This window comes from Kogia breviceps, chromosome X (genome assembly GCF_026419965.1).
Source record: "Kogia breviceps isolate mKogBre1 chromosome X, mKogBre1 haplotype 1, whole genome shotgun sequence".
NCBI classification, from domain to species: Eukaryota; Metazoa; Chordata; class Mammalia; order Artiodactyla; family Physeteridae; genus Kogia; species Kogia breviceps.
Genome location: NC_081330.1, coordinates 51,341,199 through 51,356,042, shown reverse-complemented (window position 1 = coordinate 51,356,042; position 14,844 = coordinate 51,341,199).

Here is a 14,844-nt window from a genome sequence, read left to right as displayed (position 1 = left end):
TATTTATTTTGCGTTACGTGGGCCTCTCACTGTTGTGGCCTTTCCCGTAGCGGAGCACAGGCTCCGGACGCGCAGGCTCAACGGCCATGGCTCACGGGCCCAGCCGCTCTGCGACATGTGGGATCTTCCTGGACCGGGGCATGAACCCACGTCCTCTGCATCGGCAGAAAGCCTCATTTTTAAAGCAATCTGGTTAGTCTTTATTTACACAAGCTTTACTTTAAGATATTATCTTTTTAAACAGAATTTCCTCATTCCCTTTTGATTCCCCTTGCTTTGGTGAGTGCTTCAGAGGCCCTGAGATTAAACTCTTAGAAGAAGATGTAAATGCCCTAACATGCTGAGGCACTTAGCATTGTTAGTCGCATCTAGTCACGTGAGCTTAAGGTGAGATGGCAGTCCTTGAAGCTTAAGAAAAGTGTTAGTGAACCCCAAAGCAAAGATGCATAATTTAGATGGTATTTCAAACCCAGACCCAAATTAGTCTGCATAGCTAGAGTACTATGGAAAGTCAAAAAACAGTCAGGTTTTTTTTTTCCTTCTTCAAGTAATTTATTTCTTTTTTTTTTTAACGTCTTTATTGGAGTATAATTGCTTTACAATGGTGTGTTAGTTTCTGCTTTATAAGAAAGTGATTCAGTTATACATATACATATGTTCCCACATCTCTTCTCTCTTGCGTCTCCCTCCCTCCCACACTCCCTATCCCACCCCTCTAGGTGGTCACAAACCACCGAGCTGATCTCATTGTGCTATGCGGCTGCTTCCCACTAGCTATCTATTTTACGTATGGTAGTGTACATATGTCCATGCCACTCTCTTGCTTTGTCACAGCTTACCCTTCCCCCTCCCCATATCCTACAAGCAATTTCTTGAGTAATTGCCTCCTTGGCTGTCCAACTGTAAATCTGTTATTGATGATAAACACCTCATTGAGCTTAAGTTCTCTGAGTCAAAGTTGGAAATAGTCTGGTGAGATCTTCATTGGGAGAAAATCTCACTGTTTGTTGTAGCAAGGGAATCCTTGAGCAGGATAGTTTATAAATGAATTTTCCAGAGAAGAGTTAAAGTCATGATACATCAAAGCCAAACAGTTAACTGCTTCAGTGATTATAATCAGAAAGTGTTCTTAATTTATTGTTGGCATGAGCTCTTGGCTTGACTACTCTTGTTTTCCCTTCTGTGGTCGCTACTTTCATCTATATATTTACTTCTGGAGTTATTTGGGAGTGACAGTAGAGATTGTTCTGAAGAAAGAATTTCATTTTTTCCTCTGCTGGTCATATTTCTTGGGATGATATATCTCTGACTGACCACCATAAAATCTATAGATTTAAGCTCCATGAGGACAGGGACCATATCTGGTATACTTACCTCTGTATTCTTAATACCCAGTATAGTGCCTGGCACCTGGTATACACTTAATGAATATTAATTGAGTGAATGAATAAATGAGACCAAGGACTCTTTGGTATGTGCACCTCAGTACTGTGTCATTTTTATATAATCCTTATTGTTATCTATCTTGAATAAACTTATTCTCTCCCTGGTACGGTTACTTTTCTTCTAAAAACAGGTGATAAATCATAGATTTATTTCAAAGGGAGCATGATGTGAATGTTTTCTATAATAATATGGCCAGTAGGCTGTGATAAAGACTTCCAGTTTGTCTAAATTTAATTCAAGAGTTATATAGTATCTTAGCCTAAAATCAAAGCCAGAGAATGGCTCATTTGGAATGATCATTTAGGGAGCAGGAGATAGAGACAGAGAGAGTGAAAGAAGGAGGAAGAGAAACCAGTCCAAGTATACCTTATCAAGGTGGTCACTCCTACAGCTGACTGGTTGAGGGCTCGTGCTGACTCTTGTGAGAAGACTTGGGAAACGTTTCTAGGAAAGGTTTTCTCAGGAGAAGAAAGAGGAAAGCATTCATTCATTGAATTTCATTCCTCATAGATCAAGGCATACCCTAAGAAGTATTAATTCCTCTGTACTTTCAGGTCACATTTGTGTAAGCAATGAGCAGGTTCCTATCATGACCTGTTCTATGGTATCAGAGAAGCCCAGGGCAGGAGGCAAGAGACATTTAGTTCAGGCTTGCGGGGAGGTGCTGTCAGTTTTCACCTGTGCCAAGCTGGTCAAAATCTGTGAGGAATTGTTTACCACAGATGTGGCTGGAATAAGAGGTGAGGCTGGGAGATTTGAAGTGGTGCATAAGAGCTATCCCATGCAAATAGTAAAATGACTAATCACTTATGAATATGCCTTGAATAATATGTTTCAGCTAGCATCATTGAGCCCCCAAAGAATACGTTGGCTGTAATTCAATCTATGAATTCTGTAGCTGCTTCTGAATCATGCACACTTCATTCTGGTGTTTTGGCATTAGCAGAACCACAAAATTGAATTACAAGATGATATTCAATTAAGACATATTTTAAGGGAAGAAAAATTATGAAAAAAAAAGATGTAAGGCAAATTGGAATTTAAAGGAGATGAAGACACACTGTTCTCCTAACAAAGGCAACACTATTTTTGTAGAATTTGCAGGTATTTAATTGAAATAAGATTCTATCTAGAAATATTTATGATTAGACTGACTTTTAAAATGTTTCTCAAAACTTGACACTTAGATACAGTGTACATGCAAAATAAAATTGGACCCACTCACATTTAGAGTCAAATCTGCAAGGAAGATGGCTTGATTCTTTTGTTCCTTGGATAGGGTTGCCCATAGAAACCTAACACCTGTCATATCAAACACTGCTAGAATAAGTACACTCACATCATGATGACTAATAGAGAAACTTAGCCTGACCTTTTCTACCAGAAGTCATCATCAGAATGGCTATGCTCCATAACACATTTATTAATCAGGGTGAAACAGAGATGAATCATAATCAATTAGTTTTCCTCATTTAAGTCTAGTCTGCTGACATAACCATGATTTTTAAAAGTTGATCCTAACTGAGTTCCAGGAGCCCAGAGCTACTTTAATTTTCATTTCAGTATTCAAGATACTCTTTAAGGTGCATTCAAGAAACAAGAGAGGAGCATAGAATTTGGCTGAGTCCCAAAATGTCATGTTATACTTCAAGGAAAACACCAATATGCTTGTGGACTGAAACTACTCTTGCACCAGAACTTACTGGTGAATTTGTCAGTTAGCTGAATATCAACTTCCATCGTAAGTTACACACTAACACATCCAGGCCCCAGGGATGTGGAAAAATGCATGTATCCAATGAGTGCTGTTGAGCCTGCAGGTTGCTCAGGCAGGTTAAGTAGGAAGTTGGATCCCCAGACAAATATGTATTTCTCTCTCCTGGCAGCTTTCAGATCAAGTACATGACATAAAATTATTTAGTGTTCATACATTTGCAGCAGATTCTGTATATGAAAATTGCTTTCCTTGATGGCACTGTGATTTCTCTCAGCTTAATTGAAGAAATCTAAATCGAGACCTCTCTGATTTTCACCATTCTACTTACAAAATGAAAATAATTAAAAACCAAATATTTGTGGCAACACAATTTTAAAGTTATAATTATGTGGTATATGTAGGCTATAAAACAGCCAATTCAAAAAAGTGGCGGTGCATAATGGAAAGAGGGCAGAATATGGATCAAAAATATGGAGACTCTTTGTCAATCAAGGTAGGCTAGGTTATTCTGTGGTATCAACAAACTCCAAAATCTCACTGGCTTAAATAAAATGTCAAAGGCTTATTTCTTACTATTGTTACTTATCCAATGTATGTTGACCATAGGGTGGGGAGCAGGAAGTTGAGGAACTCTTCTCCACATAATTGTCATTCATGCTGATGGAAGCTCCATCAACTTAAAATGTTGTCATTTTAATACAAAACTCCAGGGTCCACTGCCACATGGGAAGACAGGGTTGGAGAGTTGAGTCTGAGCATTTCAATGCTTCTTCCTGAAAGTGACATGTCACTTTTGATCTCATTACATCAGGCAGAACTAGTCGTATGGCCTACTCTAATTTCAAGGAGTTGGGGAACTATAATTCTCTGTGTACTGGAATGAAAAGAGAACTGAATATATTGGAGGGTGCTAATAATGGCTACCACACTTTTAATCATGACTACCACTTTTGCACATCATTGGGACAATGACTTAGCCTTTCTGAATCTCAGTTTCCTCACTGTAAAATGGTGATAATTTTTGCCTTGAGTAATTATAACTGCCAAATGAGATAAATCTTTTAAAGTATTGAACAGAGTTTTCAACACATAGTAAATATTTGATAAACGGTGACCATTTTAATTCAGGGGGGAAATAATCACCTCTTATCACTTAGTCTTGAATTACCCAAGTTTATCTATACCAACAAGATTCATTATCTTAAAGCCAGTCCTTCCCGTCACTGTATATTTGGCCTGAAAACATTAGTGTTTATACTGGTCTCCATTTGGACCCTCTAAACCTGAGTAAAGATTATCTATGATTGATCAAGATACTACTACCTTTGGTATAATTATTGTTATGTGTTAAACACAGCAACAACTGGTTACATAACAACTCTGTTCAGATTAATAAATAACTTCTGTTTTGTAACATATTTGTGGTTACTATGCATACATGTTTTTGTTGCTTTGGGGATATACAAGTTTGATTAATAATGTCTTTAGTAGCTTTTATGTGGTGGTTAATATCTATGCTTCATGCATCTAGCTTGTCTTTGCCTTATATTGTCAGCATCCATGTGAGGTATCCTGCCTACCATTTACTTTATTATTGCCTCGGAGCACTTAGGATGGTGATCTGTACATGATGGGGATCCAATATATGTTGACTGACTACTGGTAGTGTGGCTTCTATGATTCTGCTTAATAAAACTAAAGTACTTATTAAGTGTTAAGACAAATCATTTTGATGGATACATTTCCAAATGTAGTGTATGTATCTCTGCCTTTTAAACAGATGATAATGAAGATATCCTTTGATGATTTCCTTCATTCTTTCAGATTCAAACAACTCAAGTTTACCTACCATGTATATCCACATGACCCAAAATGTCTCTCTAGCCTTGATCTTCTTTTGAACTCCAGGTATATTGCTAACTATAAACAGGGTATCATTATCAGAATGTCTCTATCTTCTGTCACTTTCAATTCAACATGGACAAAGCTGACCTCATTATCTTCCCTCAGAAACCAAGTCAAGTTGTTCTTCCTCCAGTTTTCCCTATCTATGGTCTAACCTATAAGCCTTACAGTCATTCTTAACATCTTCTGCCCCATTCTTTACATCCAGTCAGTAACCTAGTCCCATTGAAACTACTTTCTGAGTATGTCTTATATATCTTCTTACTTCTATTGCTTTAGTTCATCTGTTGTCACTGAAACAACCACAATATCCCCCCCACAACTAGACTCTTCACCTCTATTCTTTCTTTCTTCAAAACCCCTTTCACACTGCTATCAGAAGAAGGAGGCTGTTTTCCCAGTAGCTTTAAAAAAATGATACATTAAAAAAGTGTTCTGGATACAAATCTATGCACTTTCTCAAATTGCATCAAGAGCCTGTTTTCGAAATACGTTTGCCCACCTCTTGGACTGTACCTCCTTTGTAGAGTTCACTGAGCTAGGTGGAATCCAAGTTAAAGCCCCAAACCTGTCTAACCATCGTATCTCATACACCAAGCCTAAATGCAGTAAGCCATTTCTCCATTTCTGGACATGAGTGAAATGCCACACCATGCTGAATGATCTGGCTTCCTGAGTGGCCTCTGAGTGGCTGGATGATGCAACCTGGAAGTACTGGGTGTTAGCTTCCCATGAGGTGAACCTGACCAATAAATGAGTCAAGTAGATAAACTCCCTCTTCCTCTCCCTTCTGCCTTCAGAGGACTGCTCCAAGAAGCAGGTTCTCTTTTCAAGCTTTCAGAAAAGTCCAGCAACAGTGGTGCTAAACAAACACACCTGCTGAGAACAACCTGCCATGTCTCTTCACAGCACCTGTGATGAAGCAGAAACCAACCCTCCCAAATAAAGTGTCAGCATGTTAAACTAGCACTGGGCTCTGCTCACAGATAACAAGGGCTAAGACACATAGTGAAAATCAGTGTAAAGGGTAGACAGTAAAAAGTAAGTCTCCCCCAGCAAAACAAAGCCTGATCCTCATTTTCCTGCCTCAGAGACATCGAGTATTACCCGTTTTTATTTGTCCTTTCAAAGATAGTATATGCATATAAGCACCTGCATAAATATTATATATTACATACATACATATATGTGGATATTTCCCTTTTTTACACAAGCAAAAATAGAATATGCCCATTGATCTTTGCGTTTTCACAGAGTGAATTTTCCAAAACATAAATCTGATCAAGTCACTCTCAAACTTAAAAAGCTTCTGATGGTGGCTTCTCATTATCCCCAAATAAAATTCAAATTCCCAGCACTGAAGGCCCTCCATACTCTGGCCCCAGCCTCTGACTATCACCATTCCCATTTAGTCCCCTGACCGATAATGTGCCCTTTATTTAGCCACACTCAATGTTTTCCGCCTACAAGCAATACTCTTACATGCCCTTACATTTGTGCATGCTGCTCCATTTGCATGAAATATTCTTTCAATATGTATGTGTGGAATGATTAAATGAATCACTAATTCACTGTGGTCACCTAATGACTATAGTTTGATGTTCCTGTTAAATATTCGTTTTTCTCTTCTGTGTAGTTATCTATCAGTTTTCACAGCTGTGGATGTATGTTTTGAACAGCATCTGCTAATATGTCTAAAACGGCTGTACATTCTAAATCAAGGTAGGCATAGTGTTTTCAGAGGAAACCAAAGAGCCAAGCTAAGTAAAATGACAACTTTAATTTTCTATACAGTACTACTCTTCTAAGAGTACAAGATCCAGGCTCTAAAACAGATGTTTTTTTCACTACTTGCTGTTTTCAAGTGATTCATTTAATTCTGGCTTTCAGTTGTGCCTTGGGTGATTGTTTTGGCTAGAAATCTGATAGGTGGATAAGTGTAGTGTTACTCTTCATTACATTTTTTCAAAATCCTAATATATAGCTCACGTGCACAGAAGAAAGGAAAGAAAAGGGCATTCAACCAAACTACATTTTCTCTGGCCTACATGTGGACATACCATTACGCATTCAAAAACCTGAACACTCATTAACATCCTAGACATTCTATATGCAAAACTAGAGTGAAATATGCAGAACTGCTTACTAGGACTTTGAGGGAAAGATTATCTGATATTTATAGAAACTTATTAAAAGAAAATGAAGTTTTCAGTCAGAGTTTTCGTATTGTTTTAACTTTGTTCAGATAAAGAAGAAAACAAGGCCTTGAGCTTCTTGAAAGGAAGAAGTTATATATGCATGAAGTATTTATTTATCCTTCTTGATTCAAGGTCTCCCAGAATACCAACATTTTGTAGTGCATCTCCATTTGTTCTTAATGCATTAAAGGGCATCCTAAATTTTTTCTCATACCTGAAGGCATTTTGAAATGAAGGTTTCTTCAAGTAATATGCCTTTCTTAGAAAACACTTACTTGTTGGCTCATCTCTACCACTGTTGTCAATGTCGTGATCTGTTGAAGGCCTACAAAGACTTCTCTGTATCTCTCTACAGACACAACAGATTGTGTACGTGCAGGGGAGTTTCTGCGGAAACTGGTTATTTAAAGACTTTCATGTCTATGTCCATCCTTGTATCTCATCTGTTCAGCCTCAGGGAGTAGACTTCTAGCCTCAGTGATCCACTGAAGAGTGTCATGAAGAGAGCTCAAGTATATTTATGGAGTACACTTCATTCTGACATCTCTTCAGTGCCCTGTAAAATGGGGAACATCTACCAACCTGTTAACTTTCAACTGTCCCTTGAATTAAAGAAGAGGCTACCTTAAAGACTTTGGTATCTTAGCTGCTTGGTAGGATAGGTAGAAACTATTTGAAACTCTATACCCCGAACATTTCAAAGGACCCGAGCTATAATTGTTTCTGAGTTAGTACATGGTAAACAAATGCATTATGACTGTGCAGGCACTACCATTAGAAAGCCTGATGCAGAACAAATTGTCATATAGCATATGTGTGTATCTTATCCAATTGGGGCAATGAGAAAACTATGCCCACATGGCATATGTTTGAATTGGCAGCCAGTTTGTGGCATGCTGGGTAAATGATTGAAAAGGAGTGCAGAAAAGGCATCTAGGTTAAATGACATGATATTCCTTTCACTGGCTTTTCTACACCAGTATAGGAGAACTCAAGGCAAAAATTACTCTTTGTGTTATGGTTCTTGACTACATAGCCAGGCAAAGGCTTCATGGGGTTGGTGGCATTTGAGCTAATCCTTGACAGGAACATAAAATATCAATAGGTGCAGTTGGCAGGAAAATATTCTGGGTTGTGGGAATAATAACAACAACAATAAAATGTAATGATTGTCGAGCGCTCACTATCTGGCAGGAATTTTTCTAAACACGTCATATGTTTAGCTCATTTAGTTTTCACAGCAACCCTACATGGCAGGCATTAACATTATCTACCTTAGAGATGAGGAAAACAATCTACAGAAAAATCAGGAAGATGAAATAACCTGCTTAAGGCCATGCCACTTCTAAGCATTAGAGCTGAGATTCAAAATAAGGTAATCTGACCATAGAATCCATATCCTTAATTGCTCCCTCAAAGTAAATGAGTAAAGAAGCAGTAGTGGAAAAATATAACAATGTGTTTGGAGCATGTCAAGTATTCTGGAGTTACTGGGGCATAGCATATGATAGAACTAATTGTAAATAATAAGAGAAGAAGCTAGAATAGTCTGGGACGAAATTATCAAAGACTTGAAAAATTATGCTAAGGAATTTTTAGTTCATTATAGAAGTAATGATTGGAGTAAGATTAGGGAATAATGGCTTTTTAGGATTAAGTGACATAATGCAACCTACTTTGGTAATATAATCTTAACTATACCATTTAGAGATAAAGGCATGCAGGCAAGAGAGACAAGAGCTGGGGGCGATGAAAACACTTGATGTCCCTTCTATGAGAGTTGCCGCCTTAGATAAGTGGAGAGATGGAGAATGAATGATACATTTGATTTTTGGTGCTAGAATGGAGTGCATTAGAGGAATATGAAACATTTCAAAGCCCATAACCCAATCCAAGTCCCTAACCATAATGTTATTTATATTGGAGCCATTTCTGAATTTTCCCAGCAAAGAGATATCAGGTAGGTTTTCTCATGTCATAATCAAAATAACTAATGTCAATTATAATAGTGCTTAAGAAGTTGCCTTGTGTATGACAGAAAGTTAATACTCTGTGAGGATTTTAAAAAGACCTTATGATGACTTACTTGAAGGCTATATACACTATTTTAGAGGCTTATATTTCTCACACTGCATTCAAGGGCACTGTTTAATGCATTACCACATTACTTCAGCAGTAAACTAAATGTTATCCTAATGGTCTAAAACTGTTATCTCCTAAAGTCTGACTTCCTATAAGAGAATGACTTAGGTATGGAAAGAATCTGGCACAACTAGTTGCTTATTGCTTAAGAGTACTAAATTTCATCTTAAAAGTCTGAATTGGGCTTCCCTGGTGGCGCAGCGGTTGAGAATCCGCCTGTCGATGCAGGAGACACGGGTTCGTGCCCTGGTCCGGGAAGATCCCACATGCCGCGGAGCGACTGAGCCCGTGAGCCATGGCCGCTGGGCCTGCGCGTCCGGAGCCTGTGGTCCGCAATGGGAGAGGCCACAACAGTGAGAGGCCCGCATACGGCAAAAAAAAAAAAAAAAAAAAAGTCTGAATTACTACCATGAAAAATGCAGTGTACCTAGAATGAGGAAATCATTTTATTCTCGGAGTCCAAGAGGCAGTTCAGTGTAGTGGTTAACAGTACAGTATCTGTGCCACACTGATTGGATTAAAATTTCAGCTTCACCACTAACTGTTGATCATGGCCAAGTTACTTAACAACTCTGTGCCTCAGTATCATCACTTGTAAAATAGAGATACTAACATCACCAATTTCAAATAGTGAAGATTATGTGAGTTAAGGCATGCAAATCTAAAGCTCTTAGTATATTGCCTGGAATATACATAATTCAGTAAATGGTAGCTATTATTCTAAGAATATTATATGAAGTGGAGTATGTACATCAAGAGCTACAATTTTCATATTATTTCCCATTAAGTTATTATGTTGTCTTTGTATACATTAGAAGAGCCAACATACAAACTTTACATAATAATAATGGCTGCATCATTTTCTTTTAATTTCTAATTTGTCTTGTGTCAGAACGAGAAGCAGTGTTAAACATCCTATGTGCTGTAAAAGTGAATAAAATCTTGGCTCTATCACTTACTAGTGACGGGAAAGTGACAGATTAGAAGCTTCCATGCAGAATTTACTGGCTTGTCCCTAATTATTCTCAACATCTGTGGTATATGCTTCTGTTATGAATGCTGCTGCCGATTAGTTTGCCTACAGGAATCTAGTTGATAAACTACTTGTAAAGAAACTAGGGGAAAAAATTGGTAGGTGAAGAAGGAAAACTGTGCATGGCATGATTTCTGTCTTTACTGAAGACTGATAGACATTCCATAATTATTTCTGGTCTAGAGTTTTATTGCAATAAGCTTCCCCATGGACATGTTTGACAGGGATCAGAATTTCTTCCTTCCCCTCTGGGAGGCAATGTAAGTTTTGACACTTGCAAAAAGTGGTAAAATTGAACAACACAGTTCAATGCCATAGGTTTATTCCCCTGTGACCAGAGTTCCAGTTACCTAACACCTTCCTTGTGAAGCTCACTGCAAAGAATCTAGGAGATGAAGGATGAAGGATGCGGCAAGGTGTGCAAGGGAAAATGATCTTAAGTTCTAAGAGGGGAGTAGACATTTTTGTATATAGTACGAATGGATATATATTGAGAGACCTGGTTTGGTAGATTTACAATGATTAGGCCAAAGCATGACCCCTGAGCCCATGATAGCCTCATTGGATGTTCATTGGAGATGCTTGTCTTTAGTGTTATAACTTTTTATCTTAGCAAACATCAAAATGTGAGCAGAAATAAAAGAAAGAGGGAGAGAAAATAAGCTATTGATTTTCCCATGTTGTCTTAACCCAGAGCCTAATTGAAGGTCAGTATATATATCCACCTCAAAGACTGATTTTTGGAAAGACATCATGGTTTCCTGACACACAAGTCAGAAGAGGCTCCTGGATATTCTACAGATGCTATCAAAAAGAAAAATATTTCAGCTGATACAAACATTCTCTTAGGAAAATCAAACTTAAAGAAAATAAACTACAAAATAATTTGGTTGCTTATCAAGAGCCCAAATAAAAGAGGGGTATCTTGACTGGGTTGGTAGATTGAATACAGGGAAGAGAGGGAGACTTTGAGTGTTCTGTTTGTCATTAATCTATAACTGAACCTAAAAAATGTATTTGTGTCTCAGGTGACTAACACCTACTTCTCTCTTCAGTTCATCCTGTTCTGTAGCAGTAAATGCATATGTTATCTTCATCTTTTTCACACTACATAGTGGTAAAACTCATGTTAGAAAATCTGACTTATTATGAGGCACATAGAGTAAATAGAAGGAAAAGAAAAACAAGATGATTCCCTGATTCACTGCAATGGTGCTGCCTCCCCAATTTCTCCCTCCCTCTTACCCACAGCTCCATTGGCTTTTATGTATATATTCAGGTATACAAATACTGTCCATGGAGTCCCTGACTCACAATGTCTCATGAAAAAGGCTTGGAGAACTGCTTTGTAAGAACAAGGAATGAGAAAAGTCCAGCTCATGTCTGGCTTGTATGCTTCATGTACAAGCGCAATTTCTGATCAGAGCATACTATAAATTGGCAAGAAAATAGGGAATGATTATAAGTGGGCATAAAGTTTCTTTTGGGGATGATGGAAATCTTCTAAAATTAGACTCTAATGACAGGTGCATAACACTGTAAATATACTAAAATTCATTAAATTGTACACTTATAATGGGTGAATTTTATGATTTGTATAATATAACTCAATAAGCAGTTAAAAAAAAAGAATTGGCAAGAACTACTTTTTGTATAAATCCACACAGTGCTAAAAGCCTGGATGAAAGTTAAAAAGTAGAATTCACAGATGGATGCTATATCTATCAATACAACAATAGTTCTCAAATTTTCTGGATTGTGAACTACTCTGGTATGAAAAAAGGTCCTATATCTCCCCCCCACCACCTCCCAACTCCACTCAATTCTCTAATTTATTATTGTAAAGAAAACTATACCAAAACCCCTACCTGGAGGTGGTGGCAGTTGCAGCAATAGGGTGACTGCTGTCTGATTCTTTTACATGAGGCTTAACTTAAAACTTTTAGCAGTGAAGTGTCTCTGCAGTTAGGCCTCTTTTATTCTTCTCTCTCTTCTGCTTCAGTATTTTGCCTAGATTCTAATACATCTTGCCTGTGCTTTTTGACTAGCCTGGTGTCCAGCTGAAGATCATTGAATATTCTAGTCTACTGATCTACAGTACACAAAATGTTTTATATTTTCCAAACAGCTGCTGTTTGACTACAGTGTTTTAAACTTCTCACTCAAGGTCAAAGATGTACCTCTCTTTCTTTGTATCACAGAACCTAATAACTGCTCTGGCCAAGAAGGGTAAATAACAAACACAACATTCATTTCACCTTAGATAAAAAATAGTTTCTAACCTCTAAACAAGATTATTTAAAAAAAAAATCTGAAAGGAAACAGTTGGCAGATTGATATGGATGTAGAATGAAGATGGCCTTGCAAGTGGACCCTATCAATATAGTGTTGTGACCTGCATTGAATTAGGCTGAGCTCCACAATTTGGGGGTGGGGGAATGGGATGGATTATCACATCATTACATATTTGTTTTCAGAATTCATATATTATCCGGCTTTAGTGATAGAGATGATTTCAGTTGCTTTATACACTTAAGAAATTTGAAAGTGGCTCCTAAAGTTTCAATGAGTACACCTCAAGTGTTTTGTATAATCCAGGGTAATTTAATGCTGGAATGATTTACCCTTGCATTATCATGTGCAGGAATACTTCTTGGCTCTGAATTCAGAATCCCTAATCTGTCCTTCATCCTTATACATTTGCAACCTCATATCTAAAGTTCTTATGAATCACCAAACATTCCTCTGTTCTACCTTTTCAAACCATTCTCTGTAAAATAATGTATGCACATTTCATCTCCCTTAACTTCCAGATCTGTGTTGTTTTCTAGCTATTTCTTTCATGTGGAATCCTTCTTTCTCTGCATTAATTTACGTCCCTCACCTTTAAGACCCAGCCAAAATTTTTTCTCCTCTAAGTGGTCTTTTCTGATCGTTTCACTTGCCATTCATGTAGGAATTCAAATTCTGGTTTAGCATCATATCTCAGAGATTTTATTAGTTGGCCAAAGTCAACCTAAAAGGGATTTCTCCTTGAGGGCAATTTATCATTTTTTCATAACTCCACAACATTTTAAAAAATTTGTTAATCAGCTTTAAAGTAAAAAAGGAACAATCCCATCCTATTGATAAATATGTTATATTTGGTTAATAGCTCAGTTACTCTAATTTGTAAAAAATAAACTTTGTTACAACTATGTTGGGTCCATGCTCTTTCTTGAGAAGGCATAAAATGGACTTCTGCTGGGCAAATATATTGAAAGACTTGATGGATCAAGTGGTCTGAACTGGTATACTAAATCCCTAATGAGTATGAGAATAAAAATAACAAAGTTTTGTAAAATTTTGAAAATAAGTAAGAGTGGCAAAAGTATTTATATCTCATTAGGATAAAAGGGTAAAAGGGTCTTGTTTAGAAATCACTGAGATGCTCTATCTCCACATCTTCAAAACAAGTGATAAAGAGCAAAAAATCCCAAAGCTTTAGCTCTCATTTAGATTGCATTGTGTGCCTGCCTGCTTTCCTTCCTTCCTTCCTTCTCTCCATGTTTCCATCCATTCTTCCTTTTTTCCTTTCATAAAACACTTTTTATTTTACTTCCTATAAATTGGCCAGCATACATTCCCCTAAGAAGGAAGGCAAGGTACCAGGAAAGAGCAGCAGATTGTGGCAAGGGTCACTGCCTAATTTTCATTTGATACACACATTTATTCCAGTGTTTATTTTCATGAATCAATCAACAGCTAAAGTCCTACTTAACAATTAGGTTTTCATAGATGTGTCATACTTTGTAGACAACCAAAGGAGTAACTTATGGTTTGAATTTATTTTTCTTTTATCAGTGCTATTTATTGTTATTTTAATAGTGAAAACACCAAGTAAAGTTCATTGGTATTTACTTTAATTTCCTGTTAAATATTTTCCTTGTCCAGTTTAACTTGCTTTTACCTTCACATTTCACCTTTTAAATCTAGAGATAAAGTATTAGTGCAGGGCATAAGGGTTTCTTATCTGTAATCCATCAGGAAATAGCCAGTGATTATATCCGAAAGTTCCCCCTTTCTATTTCCTGAGATGTTACCACATCTCTCCTGCTATATTGGGGGAAAACGACCAAACCAAGAGTCATAGTTTCTTCTAGGACTACTATCACAGAGATGGTCTTACCAGTTAGACAATCAAAAAAGTGATATTTTGCTGATCTCAACTCTGTTTCAAAAATCTTTTGGAACCAGCCAGGTCACTAATGGCTGAGAGGGTTATACATCTGTTAAACTTACATTTAAGATCATTTTCCTTCTACAAGGATGCTATCATCCTCTCTTATCAATCATACTAACATTATAACCTTCCATTTCCAACTTTTTAAAATTAAAATTGAGTACTTATTTTTATTTTTGTA